At 49.9% G+C, this 13613-nt stretch overlaps 1 pseudogene; it reads left to right on the top strand.

The window, feature by feature from the left end:
* The first annotated feature begins 11140 nt into the window (after window positions 1-11140).
* On the top strand, window positions 11141-12581 carry LOC109255083 (TAR DNA-binding protein 43-like; annotated as a pseudogene).
* The last annotated feature ends 1032 nt before the right edge of the window (window positions 12582-13613 follow it).

Consider the following 13613-nt stretch of genomic DNA (forward strand, 5'->3'; position numbering starts at 1 on the left):
AAAATTCCCCGCACACACCGGGCAGGCCGGGCACGGGCGGCCCAGAGCGGCCCAGGCGGCGCCCGCGCTCCCGGGAGGACTTAGACACATTTCGGCGGGCAGGAAGGGAGGGAGGGAGGGAGGGAGGGAGAGACGGACGGTCAAACCGAAACCACGCGAGAGAGTACTCCCAGAACAACAACGGACGGACGAGCCGTTTTTATTCTATTGGGTCAAGCGGGGGAGCGTCTCTCTCGGAAACATAACAAACCAAGCTGCGGGGGGGGGGGGGGGGGGACAGAAAGGGGGTGATGGATAAACAAACGACCACGGATAAAGCTTAAGCAAAGTCCTTCGCCGCACGGGGCCACGACGAAGTCCAAAGACCACAAACAGGTACGGGGAACATGGGTGCAAGTGCACCGCGTGGCAAGCGACAAGAATATGGCTTTCACCATTACTGTCCTCAATAAACACCACTACGGGCGGCGGTGGCGGCGGGGGGGGGGGGGGGGGGGGGATGGAGAACGGAAGGAGTTAATAGCCACTCACTAAAAAATGTCCCATGGGGCGCCTGGGTGGCTCAGTCGGTTGAGCGCCGACTTCGGCTCAGGTCACGATCTCGCGGTCCGTGAGTTCGAGCCCCGCATCGGGCCCCTGTGCTGACAGCTCAGAGCCCGGAGCCTGTTTCAAGTCTGTGTCTCCCTCTCTCTGACCCTCCCCCATTCATGCTCTGTCTCTCTCTGTCTCAAAAATAAATAAACGTTAAAAAAAAAAAAAAAATTAAAAAAAAAAAATGTCCCGGTTCCCAGAGGACCCTACAGTCCAAAGGGGGGGTGGGGGGGGTGGGGGGGGGGTGGGCCCCCGCAGGGAAAAGGAAGGTGTCACCGAGACACACCCTATGCCTCCACCCTCTTAGGGTTTGCAGGTGACCCTGAGGGTGACACTGACACGAGACAGGTTAACCGTACAAGGAGCCAACAAATTGATTTCCTACAAGTTTCACGTGACAGGTAGAGCCCCTCCTGAGGAAACCAAGACCCTGAGAAGTGGCCAAACCTAAACGCTTGTATATTGGGTTGAACAAGGAGAAGCGACGGTGGACGACTAACTGAACTACGTGGGGAGGCTAAAGGATGATGAGGATTTTAAAACCAACCAACCAACCAAGATCTGTTCTCCTCTAGAATTCTCTCCACTTCTCCCCCTGTCCTTGAGGATAAGAATGTCACTCCCCTGGTGGCATAGGAAAGACGGGGGGGGGGGGGGGGGGGGGGGGGGGGGGCCCTTCCAGGGAGAAAAGGAGGAGAGTGCTCCGTGCATGCTTCTTGCACCTGCTGGGCAGGAGGGTAGGGGTGGGTGGTTTACTTTGCTTGCTTGCTTGCTGCTGCTTTTTGAAAGCTTCTCTAATGTTTCCTTTACATCTAAGTCTTCCTTTCCAGTTTGGCTTTGGACAGGAGGAAGGCAGGCCACACGTTTTTCTGGCACGGTGGAGAACGAAGGGTAAGATGAGTGCGGGCCCGTGCGTATTCTTTTCCGTCAGTCACGTGCCGTGGTGAGCAGAGCATCAGCTCTTGCCGGATGGGTGTCTCATTCCTCCGTGAACCATCAGGCAAGATGTCGGGCAAACACACACAGGGAGACTAAAGGTAGGAAGAACGTAGAGAAGACGGGCGACACGTGCCCGAGTCTCCAGAGCGACGATTTCATCCAGGGCACGGCAACGTCCAAGGTTTCCGGACACCACGTTGACGGACGCTTTGGTGCGTAGGTCACTTTGAATCTACAGTGCCACCCTCCGGTCCATTAGCACGTTGCCTCCGGCTCACGTGAGCGAGCGGTGGTGTCGTCGCGCAAAGAGACTGTGGGACTCGTCCCGGGATGGAACTGGGCCAGAGAGAGGGAGGGACGCCGCAGCCCATCGTTGAGCTTCAGGTGTCTGTAAGAGACCGAGTCTCTAAAGTACACCGAGGCACAGGGCGACCCGCTCGCTCGTGCCTGGACGTCTCTTTGTTCTTTCGAGGGGTCGATATCTGTGAGTGTGGTTTGTTTACTTTCCGGACAAGGCGAAAGAACTCTGAAACAGGAAATATTGGCACAAGGGGTCTGGTGGGATGGGAGGGTGCGGGTCAGTCCACGTACCGAGAACACGGGAGGATCGGGCGTCTGAACAACCAGGCGGAGAGGGGAGTTTAGCCTCGGTCATCACGGCAACCGGCACCTCGACAGAAACCACAGAAGGTGCCCAGGACGAACTGCGTCGCAGGAGCCAGCGTGGGCATTGCCCCACTACCCTCAGCCCTCAGCCCAGCAGCAGGCAGCAACTGTCGTCCGGGTCCAGGCCGCGCCCCACTGCCCTCTTCTCAGCCAGAGCGGTACCCGGGAGGGCGGCCCCGGAACAGATACCTCCTCTCCTCCACACACATCTCGCCAACCCCTTGACCGCTTTGCCCGGGATACACAACTCCGCTGTACCCAGGCATGATTTTTCCCGTGGACCGGGGGCCTCCTTGGCCACTTAGGGTGCTCGCACCAAGATGAATCGGGCTAGAGACAGGGACACCTGTGCAGCCCGCTGTTGAGCTGAAGGGGCCTCTAGGAGAGGGACTCTCTAAAGTAGCTGACGTACAGGGAGACCCGCTCGCTCGTGGCCGGATGTGTCTTTGTTCCTTTATTTCTTTTCGTGTTCTTTATTATCATGTTTGGTACAATTGTAAGCGGGATTGGGTTGTTTGGGGTTTGTTTTTTCTTTTCTTTTCTAATTTGTCTTTCTGCGGTGTCATTATCGGCGTATACAGACGCAACAGATTTCGGTACATAGAGTTTGTATTTTTCCTGTGGACCAGGGGCCTACTTTGCCGCTTAGGATGCATGCGCCCCCACCCCCTGCCCACCCGCAGCCTTCAGTTCCCCAAACCACTGGAGGACTCGTGGGGGTGGGAGTGGGGGTGAGGGTGGGGGAGGGGTGGGGGGCGGGGATGGGAGTGGCAGTGGAAGGGAGGTTCAGGGCGATTCATTCCAATGGGCCTCATTCAACCCCTTTGTTCAAATGCAGAAAGCTTTCTGTTAAAGTCTGAGCCTGGGGCTTCTCTGCATTGAATGGCTTTCTTCAACTCCCCCAACCCTTAGGCTGCAGTTTCTGAACTACTGGGAGGAAAGGGAGGAAAGGGAGGAAAGGGAGGAAAGGGAGGAAAGGGGGGGGGGAGGGAAGGGGGGGAGGGAAAGAAAGAAGGGGTGGGGGAGAGAAAGGGGGGAGGGGAGAAGATGATGTCTGAAGAACTTGCCTTCTCTGGAGCAAAGAGAGTCCCCTCCTTTTCCTAACCCAGGAAACCTCAATAAACCATTTGAGAATCATGGATGTGGAGGATGAAATCTTACTATAATGCCTTCCAGGGGTGGGGGTGCAGGTACGTGGAAGGGTAGGGAGTTGAGCGAGCGAGCGAGCGAGCGAGCGAGCGGCATGGTGTGGCGTGGCGTGGCCTGCCGAGTCAGAGTCAGAGGGTGGCATGAAACACGTGATGGTGGTGTCTTAGGGTTCAGAGGCCAAACACAGGCATGGGGCAATAAGGGATAGAGGGTGGGGGAGGCCTGACAGGGGACAATTGTGACCCCGGGCGATGGTCCCAGCGGGCACACTCCTGTAAAGCAACACTAACACTCTATTGATTAGCCATTGACCTCTCCTCCCTCTCCCACCTGCTTCCAAAGGGAAACTGAGTACAGTTTCATTCCACAGGCACTGGCTGTTTCACATGCAACCTTTGACGTGCCACTAAAAGGAGGAAGAAAGATGGACACACATGAAACAGCCCCACAGATGGCCTAGAGGGCGTGGGCGGGGCTCTCATCAGTCAAATTGGGAGTCTGAGTCAGGATCCTGGGGTTGTTTCAAAACATGGAATGGAAGGGGCTCCTGGCTGGCTCACTCAGAAGAGCATGCGACTCTTGGACTCTTGATCTCTGTCAGGGTTGTGACTTCAAGTCCCACATCGAGTGAAGAGAATGTGAAAAATGAATGAAGGAATGAAGGAATGGATGAACAAACTTAAAAAAAAAAAAAAAAAAAAAGGTTGTGGGGCGCCTGGGTGGCTCGGTCGGATAAGTGTCCGACTTGGGCTCAGGTCATGATCTCACGGTCCGTGAGTTCAAGCCCCATGTCGAGCTCTGTGCTGACAGCTCAGAGCCTGGAGCCTGCTTCAGAATCTGTGTCTCCCTCTCTCTGACCCTCCCCCATTCATGCTCTTTCTCTATCTCAAAAATAAATAAAAGTTGAAAAAAAAAAAAAAAGTTTGCAACGTTTATGTCTTTAAAACAAATGGAATCGGTGGGGTGCTTGGGTGGCTCAGTGGGTGAAGCATCCCACGCTTGCTAGATTTTGACTCACGTCATATCTCAGGGTTCGTGAGACCAAGCCCTGCATTGGGTTCTCACACGGACAGTGCAGAGCCTGCTTGGGGTTCCCTCCCTACCCCCCCATACCTCCCCCATAAACCAATAAATAAACATCAAAAACATAAATCTTAAAACACTACAACAAATGGAATGGAAAGAGAGAACGCAACGAGGAGGATGTGAATGTTGCACCTAATACCACTGAACTCTACGCTTATATATGGTGAAAAATCTCAATTGTAGGTGATGTCTACTTCTAACCACAACTGAAAGGAAAACGACAAAACACCGGTCCTTGGCTCACAGTAAGGGAGTTCCTGGATTTGGTCCGAGAGGGCCTTCTCATCCGCCGTGTGGAAAACTATGGAATGGTTTCTTCCTCTCCAGGCCGATGACCATTGCCAACGACAGTAGGTGTAGGTGCTGTCCTACCTGTGAAGGAAAGGCAGGAAGAAGTGTAGCATTTAAAAGCATCTTTTAAACGCTGTCCACCTTTCCCAGTTTGTCCCCTCACTATGTCTTGCGTACCTTTTATAGCATTTACCCTATGTCGATGCAAAATGAACGAGCCTTTTTAAAAACAATTTTAAAGAGGAAGGAAAAGAGTTTCATTGGAGCCCAAGTTAGGAGGGCTGACGGGGATACGCAATCTTCACAAAGCAGTCAGTCATCTGGGGAAGGCCTCACATTGGGCATACATACAGCTTACCAAAAAAAAAAAAAAGGAAAAACAGGGCACGGGGGCGGGGGGGGGGGGGGGGGGGGGGGTTGGCCGCAGATGTTAGGAATCATCATGAGGAGAAAGAACACATTCCAGAAAGTTACAGACTTTATCTTCTGTTTTTAGTATGTGCAAGGCTGTATGACTTCAATCTTATGGCGACCAGGAAGGTTTTTGTATTGTTTTCTTTTGTTTCCCTTATCTTTATAAGCCGCCTTTGGAAGCCCCCTTTTTTAGTTAGTTATGTTTAAGAAAAAAAAAAATTTTTTTTTTTTTTTAACAAACCAGACATTAAATCTGTGCTCAGGACAGAAAAAGAGCTCATGCTTTGAGGTTTTCTGGAGTCCCTTTGACCTCGGTAAATATTAAATGTATAGCTTCCCTGGGAGAGCACCAACATAAAAAGTTTAGAATTTCCTTTATCATTTCCCCGTCTTGATCGATATTCTTTCCTCAGAAATCACGGACGATCAACCTGATGTTTTTATGTCCCTCAGTGCCAGGTGACTGTCTTGTCTGCCCTGGGTGTGTCCCTCCTTGCTAGGTATGAGAGTGAGTGTGTGTGTGTGTGTGTGTAAACACACATATATGTCTTTGAACCACCTAGGGTTCCTCGTTGGGGTGAACTTATTGTAACATAAATGGTGGGAAACTCAAAAGTGACGTATGTTCTCTGTAAGTTCCATTGACCAGCAGACATAGTTCATGTGCTTGGCTCAGATGGCCTGCCTTTGTATTTGGCAAAGCATTTTTAACAGAGAGACAGGGACAGCAACACACTTTCAACAAGGACAATTTGAAGGAGCCAGTGCAACATTGGAATACACTTGAATTGACAAAAGAATGAAATCCCAAGAATCCTTTACATACCTGTTGATAAAAGGGAAGGCACATCTGTGATTATTGATGAGGAAAGATGGAGCACCCACATTGAGGAAACATACCTGTCATGCATATTCCCAGGTTTGCTTAGGGGCGGAGACTTAACATGAGAAGGAGGCAAAATTTAGTCCCTGATGTCAGGAGGTTACCTTAGGACACGGAGAAGGGGCTGTGGGTATGCCCCAAGAGCTGGTATAACCTGGATGGGGACTTAGGCTCTTTCTCTCAGGGCTGTGCTGGCTTATAGGCTGCAAGCATATCGGTGGACCTTGAGTCCAGGCTTCTTCAGAGACAGCTAGAGTTTGTTTGTGGGACCTGAAAAGACACAATAGCTGATTAGGGGCAAATAGTTCCCTGAAGAACAAGATTTAGGTTCTCTGCGAGAGAGAGCGAGCGTCAGACTCCTTAACCCTCCGTGGCACAGTTTCAATTGCCCACTCCCCACTCCCCGCCCCCCACACTCACCCCCAGCCTCTGGAGTTTGGATCATTTCCCAATGGTAAGGAACGGGGACGATGATGGGTGATGGCTCGGGCTAGGGCTATCCGTTTATCTCCCCCGGTGAGAACAGTTTCTGTAAATCTCACCTGTCACAGGCCTAGGTGCAGGGCTACACAGAAGTTGTGAAGGGAATCGAAGCAACATGGAGTCAGAGGTGTTAAGTTTTCTTCCCCTTTATAAGTTTCCATTGTCAATCCCTCATTCCACTTCTATGGAACAGGGATGGAGGTCCACCTTCTGAAACTATTTCAAGCCGAATTAGGGTGTGGCAGGGGCTTTGGAAGGGAAGGATTTGACAGGGTGCAGGTCACAACTTTTGCTCCCTTGTGCTAATTGGGGGTGGGGAGGGGGGGGGGAATCAGAGATAATTCCTATCTGAGATCTTGGGTATTTTTCTGCATAGTTTGGTACTGCATCATATCCTGAGATTTCTCCCCAAGTGTATTCTAAGGAATAGTAACAGTATAGTCAAACCCAATGTTATAACCACCTTGTGGGGGGAGGGCACGGGGGGGAAGGTTGTGGTGGTCAAGGGCCTCTTACTGTACCCAAGTGAATTGCTGTCTGATTTTATTTGTATGTTTTTTTTTTAAATCTTATTAAGTAACCTTTACACCCAACGTTGGGCTCGAACTTACAACCCCAAGATCGAGAGCTACACGCTCTACCGACTGAGCCATCCAGGTGCCCCTGTTTATGTGGGCTTTTGTTGCTGGGGCACCTGGGTGGCTCCGTGGGTTAAGCATTGGACTCTGGCTCCGGTCAGGATCTCGCCGTTCGTGATTTCGAGCCCCGCATCCGACTCTGTGCAGACAGCTCAGAGCCTGGAGCCAGCTACAGATTATGGGTCTCCCTCCCCCCACCCCCTCTCAAAAATAAATATTAAGAAACTTATAAAAATACAAATAAAATATGGGTTCTTATTTCTAAAGAGGAGCTAATACAGTTGCAGCAAGTGTTTGTGAACTAGCTTTGACTCTGCCTCCTCGTTCAGCAAGCAATCAGATAACTAATAAGAGGTACTTCTACAGAAAGAAAAGAACACCACGGGTTAATGGGTAGAACAACTTATAAACCCAGTGTCTAAGTCCCAAGTGCGGTCAGTGAGAAGGTGTCTAGATGCCAGGCTCGAAGCATCCTCAGCTGGAGTGGGAGCAGGCAGGGGGCAATCTGACCGATTTTTCTGGCATGTAGTTCAAATGTCTCATTTTGGGGGATTCTGAGTGGCTCAGTGGGTTCAGGTTCAGTATTCAAGTCTGGATCTCCACTCAGGTCTCAATCCCAGGGTCGTGAGCTCAAGGCCCCAGTTGGGCTCCACACTGGGCGTGGTGAAGCCTACTTTAAAAACAACAAAAACACAACAGCAGCAAATGTCTCGTTCTGAATGGCCCATAGAGCAACAGGCACACAGATTGTCTACAACTGTGGCAATTTCTCTGAAGTTTATCTCCAGTTGTCCAGCTTTCCTTTGCAGGGCTTCAGGGAAAAGGGCCATTTGAGTTCTTCAGGATGGTAAGATAAGAGGATGGGAGAGGATTGGAAGCCTGAGTTTGAAGAGTCATAGTCAGATATTCGAGGAAACCAGGATTCAGGATCCAGCCCAGTTTTAAAGGCAAACAACAAACAGTCAAAGAAAATTAATTAACCAGAACTAGAAGTTAACATCCACAAAAGAGCTATTGAAATACAATCTTTTTCTATCGAGACCCCTCCATTCCTGTCAAAGATAGCCCAATGAAAACTTATTTGTTTGTAAAATAAGTCCAGTGTTAACAGACATGGCTTCAGTATTGACATAAGCACAGCAAGAATAGCGATTGACCATATAGTATTTTGTGTTTTTTCTCTCTTCTTTTCCGCCTGCCTGCCTTCTTTTTATTTATTTTTTTTTATGGAGTTCTTTTTTTCCTCTTAAGTTAATTCCTTTATTTTGAGAGCTGGGAGGAAAGGGAGAGGGGGAGAGGGGGAGAGGGGGAGAGGGGGAGAGGGGGAGAGGGGGAGAGGGGGAGAGGGGGAGAGGGGGAGCTCTGCACTGTCAGTGCAGAACCCAGCTCAGGGCTCAAATCCATGAACCATGACCGTAGGTGAAATCAGACGCTTAACCGACTGAGCCACCCAGGCCCCCCACACACCAGATTTCTTTACACTGTCAAATGTACGAATGTATCTCATCATTTTCAGAAACACGTTGTGGTGTTTGGTTTTGTTTCTTTTTTCTTTTACTGTACAATTTTTAGCAAGTCATGAAACGGGCGCCTGGGTGGCTTTGTCAGTTAAGCATCCAACTTCGGCTCAGGTCATGATCCCACGGTTCGGTTCGTGAGTTTGAGCCATGCATTGGGCTGTCTGTGCTGTCAGCACAGAGCCCGCTTCGGATCCTCTGCCCCTCCCACCGACTCATTCTGTGTGTGTGTGTGTGTGTGTGTGTGTGTGTGTGTGTGTGTGTGTGTGTGTCTTTCTCTCTCTCTCTCTCTCTCTCTCTCTCTCTCTCTCCTAAAAATAAAGAAATAGGCTGGAAAACAAATCTTCAAGGAAAAAAAAAAACAACAAACGATGAAACATGTTTACTAACAGACCCAAGTATCTTTACTGTTTTTCTGAATAAAGCCAAAGACCAAACACACACACACACACACACACACACACACACACACACACACAGCAAAACAAAAAACAAAAAAACAAACAAAGAAAAGAAAACGCCGTAGGTTTAGTAATTCACAATTTAGTATTTTATCTTCTGTGGAAAAGACTCAGATGTCTGAAGAACTGAACCTAATTTACCACTTAACTTAGCAAAGCTTTGAAGTTACAGGTCATGAAAGATTTGGGAAGCCATTTTAAAAGTTTACAAATAGGGACTCCTGGGCGGCTCAGTCGGTTAAGCGTCCGACTTCGGCTCAGGTCACAATCTCACAGCTCGTGAGTTCGAGCTCCGCGTGGGGCTCTGTGCTGACCTCTCAGAGCCTGGAGCCTGCTTCGGATTCTGTGTCTCCCTCTGTCTCTGCCCCTCCCTCGCTGACATTCATTCTCATTCTCTCATTCTCTCATTCTCTCTCTCTCTCTCTCTCTCTCTCTCTCTCTCTCTCTCTCAAAAATAAATGGTACAAGGAAAAAATTTAAAGGTTTACGAGTAAACATTTTTGTGTATTTAACCTATCTCCTGTCAACATTCACCCACGAACACTGTATGCGAGAGACAAAATCGACCATCGTTTGAAGTACTTTTTGCTGACAAACTGCAACGGGTACCGGTGAAGTCATAAATTGAAGTCACATGAAAGCTGATTAGGCCCCTGCCTCGGGCCTGAACCCTAGAGTGCGTGTCTGAGTGGAACAAGGAAGGGCGTAAGTGTTTGTAAAGTTTTTTTGATTTTGTTTTTGATACCTGTTGTAAAACGAGGGAGAAAACGTGTTATGTTGTTTGTAAAGGTCACAGAGATGTATATTTTGAGGACCACAATTACAGGGTCAGTATTGGGACGGAAGCAAGGCCATGACCGGAGCTGCCCACCCCAAAGGCTTGTCATGCAGAGAGCACCAAATTCAAGCCATTTTACAACCACCACCACAAAGAATAAAACCTAACTATCTGCATTGTATTTGATATCGACGGCTCCGAAAATATGTCCATTTTAAGTAAGCAATCACCCTTCCATGGCCCTTAGTACCCAAGACGTCACACCCGTGTCCACTAAAAAGTCAAACGATCTGTTTCCCCACCATCAGGCTCACACGGGAGGCCCCACCACTGGGGATGGCCTAGGAGATCACTGGAGCCACACCAACTGATGCAGAAACAGGGGGAGGGGGAGGCGGCCAGGGAGCCGCCGGCCAGGCCCCAGGCAGATTTAAAGTTTTGGACTCACCTTTTTGTGTTTCTTTCATCTTTTTCTTTTGCGCCTCCAACTCCGCGTCTGCGCGTCCACCTCCTACTTCTTCTTCCATCTCTGTCTCCTGTCTTTGCCTCCTGCAAAAGTGGCTTTGTCTCTGGTTGCTTTTCAGCCCCCTGTGGAAGAGGTGAAGGAGGAGCAGGCCGTGGGGTGGGCACCCATCTTGACGCTTGTGCTCGGGGAGGAGGAGGGGCGGGTTTAGGGTCACTGGCATCTGTCTGCCTTCCTCCTCTTCCTCCTCTTCCTCATTCTTCTGACTATTGGGAAAGGGTGTGTGGGTGTGGGTGTATCGGGGAGGGCAGGTGTGTTCAATTTTTATCTCTCCTCTCTCTGGGCCATCAATTGTGTCCCTTCCCATGAGGCAACTTTCTTATGGAGTAACATAAAACTCTGAATGTAGAGAATTTCACACACACACACACACACACACACACACACACACACACCCCACACCCATACCCCGTTCACGTGAATGTGAAACACATTTGGGTTTGTTCTGATCCTCCTGAGTGTTAGAATGCCCAATGTTCACAAGAGCTTGCCTTGAAACACAGTAACGGAGCTCGGTTACAAATTGGTGTGAGCAATAGCATCCAGAGGTAGAGAAAACATCTCACATGGATAACACCTGTGGCCATAGATCCACAAACAAGATGCAAACCAACATCAGCCTCTGTTTCACTCCTATTTGTGGAGAGGACGCGAAAGACCCAATGGTCAAATCTCCCCCTTTTATAAAAACAAATCCAATCGCACGAGAGCATTACCGTGGATGGATCCCATCGTGCAGGTGTTTTCCATTTCCAATGAGAACACAGCCAATTTGGTGCAAAGAAGCCAAAAGCTGCAGCAACCCACAAACCAAATGTGGCCCGGGATATCTCCGTGAGCGTCCCTTCCTCCCCAAAAGCCGGGGCTTCGCTGATGGAACCAAAGGGCTTCCTAGTTTCTGGCTGCGTCGTCTCACGGCCAGCTTTCCCTAAGGGAGCACACAAGGAAACTCATTCAGACACCTCCAAAGAACCCCATCTGGGCCATCAGGGACTCAGGTGACCTTTCCATGTTCCCATGTAAGTAAGCACTTGCAAGTATAGGCTCCATATGTCCTATACGTGTAGCCTGCCGAAGTTTCCTTTTGGGGATGGGTGGTTGCTTTCTCCACACTTAGAGCAAGGTTATTAAATGGTGGCGGTCACGGTGGTGTTTTTTCCTCTTCCGTAAAGAGTTACAAGGCGGCCATTTCGTGGGAGCGAAGCGGTAGCTGGGCTGCTCCTGGATCCCTCGCCGCTTCGGGTTCCCTGTCAGGCTTCCTAGCAGCGGCCTAGCGGAGAAATAAGAGCAGGTGTCTGAATGTACTCGGGTGACCAAAGATGAGAATGACGAGCCCATCGAAATGCCATCGGAAGACGACGGGACAGTGCTGCTGTCCACAGTGACAGCCCAGTTTGTCGGCAGCACGTGGACTGCACTACCGGAATCCAGCGTCTCAGCGTATGAGAGGTGTCCGGCTGGTCAAAGACATTCTGCGCATCCCTGATGCTGGCTGGGGAAATCCGGTAGCGGATAGTCGTCAACTTATCCCAAAGATAGCCACAGAAAAAGGGACGAGACAGGTGCCTGCTTCTTCAGCAGTGAAAGTGAAGAGAGCCATCCAGGGTACGTCAGATTTAAGAGTGTTGGGTCTCCCGTGGAAAACAACCGAACAGGATCTGAAAGAATATTTTGGGAGCTTTGGAGAGGTTCTTCTGGTTCAGGACAGGAAAGATATTCACACTAGTCCTTCAAAGGGTTTTGGCTGTGTTCCTTTTACGTAATAGGAAACCCAGGTGAAAGTCACGCGATCAAGGAACGATGGTGTGACTGCAAACTTCCTGAATCTCATCCAAGCCCAGATGAGCTTTTGAGAAGCAGGAAGGCGTTTGTCGGGTGCCTTACAGAGGGACGTGACTGCCTATAAGCTGCAGCAGTTCTTTTGCCAGGACTGAGAAGCGGTAGACAGCTTCATTCCCAAACGGTTCCCGGACTTTCCCTTTGTTACATTTGCAGATGATCAGGTAGCCCTCGCCCTCACCCTCGCCCTCTCTGATATTATCATTGAATTTATTTTTCTCAATGTACCCCCAAGGTACTTAGCCTATAGGGCAACAGTGGTTTGAGGAGGAGAGTCCTTCATACCCCTCGCCCTTTCAGCCCCCGCCCTGGCACAACCCCCTCCAGGAGCCCTCTGTTTGTTCCCCTTAGGGAAGAGCCTCTTACGTTTTTGTCCCCCTCCCTGTTTGTATGTTATTTTTCCTTCCCTTCCCTTCTTCCCTTCTTCCCTTCTTCCCTTCCCTTCCCGGGTTCCCTTCCCAGAGTTCCTCTGTTTGGGAAGTGAAGGTCCTCACACGGGTGAGGTCCTGTGATACATGTGTTTCTCTGAGGGACGAATGTCACTTTGCATGACACCCTCCAGTTCCATCCAGGTACTTGCAAATGGCAAGACTTCATTCCCTCTGGTGGCCGAGCACTGCTCCGTTGTAGATGGATACCACCTCTTCTGTATCCATTCATCCATCGATGGACATTTGGCCCCTTTCCATACTTTGCCTACCGCCGATAGTGCTGCTATGCACACTGGGGTGCGTGTGCCCCTTGGAAACAGCAGACCTGTATCCTTTGGCTAAGTACCTAGTCATGAAAGTGCTGGGTCGTAGGGTACTTCTATGTGTCATGTGTTGAGGAACCTCCTCAGGTCCCTGGTTCTGGAAAGAACTCCGATAGTGGTTCTAAATCAGGTGCGGCCATCGGTTGGGGACCCCCATCAAATGCAGAGTCAGGCAGCGGTTTTCCTGCAGGCTTTGGCTCAAGCACGGATTCTAAATCTTCCAGCTGGGGAATTTATACAGCGGGGTAGGTATAGACTGGTAGGAATTCAAATTTTTCTAAACACATGGTAAGTGTATTTCTTTTTTTCTTCTCTTCTCTCTTCTCTCTCTCTCTCTCTCTCTCTTTCATTTTCTTTCTTTCTTTCTTTCTTTCTTTCTTTCTTTCTTTCTTTTTTTTAAAACATTTATTTATTTTTGAGAGACCGAGAGAGACAGAGCGGGAAGGAGAAGGAGCAGAGAGAGAGGGAGACAGAATCCGAAGCAGGCTCCAGGCTGTCCGCACAGAGCCCGGTGCAGGGCTCGAACCCACAAACCGTAAGATCATGACCTGAGCCGCAGTCACACACTTAACTGACGGAGCCACCCAGGCACCCCACCCAT

The sequence above is a fragment of the Panthera pardus genome, unplaced genomic scaffold, assembly GCF_024362965.1.
Source record: "Panthera pardus isolate Hobbes unplaced genomic scaffold, ASM2436296v1 HiC_scaffold_102, whole genome shotgun sequence".
Taxonomy (NCBI): domain Eukaryota; kingdom Metazoa; phylum Chordata; class Mammalia; order Carnivora; family Felidae; genus Panthera; species Panthera pardus.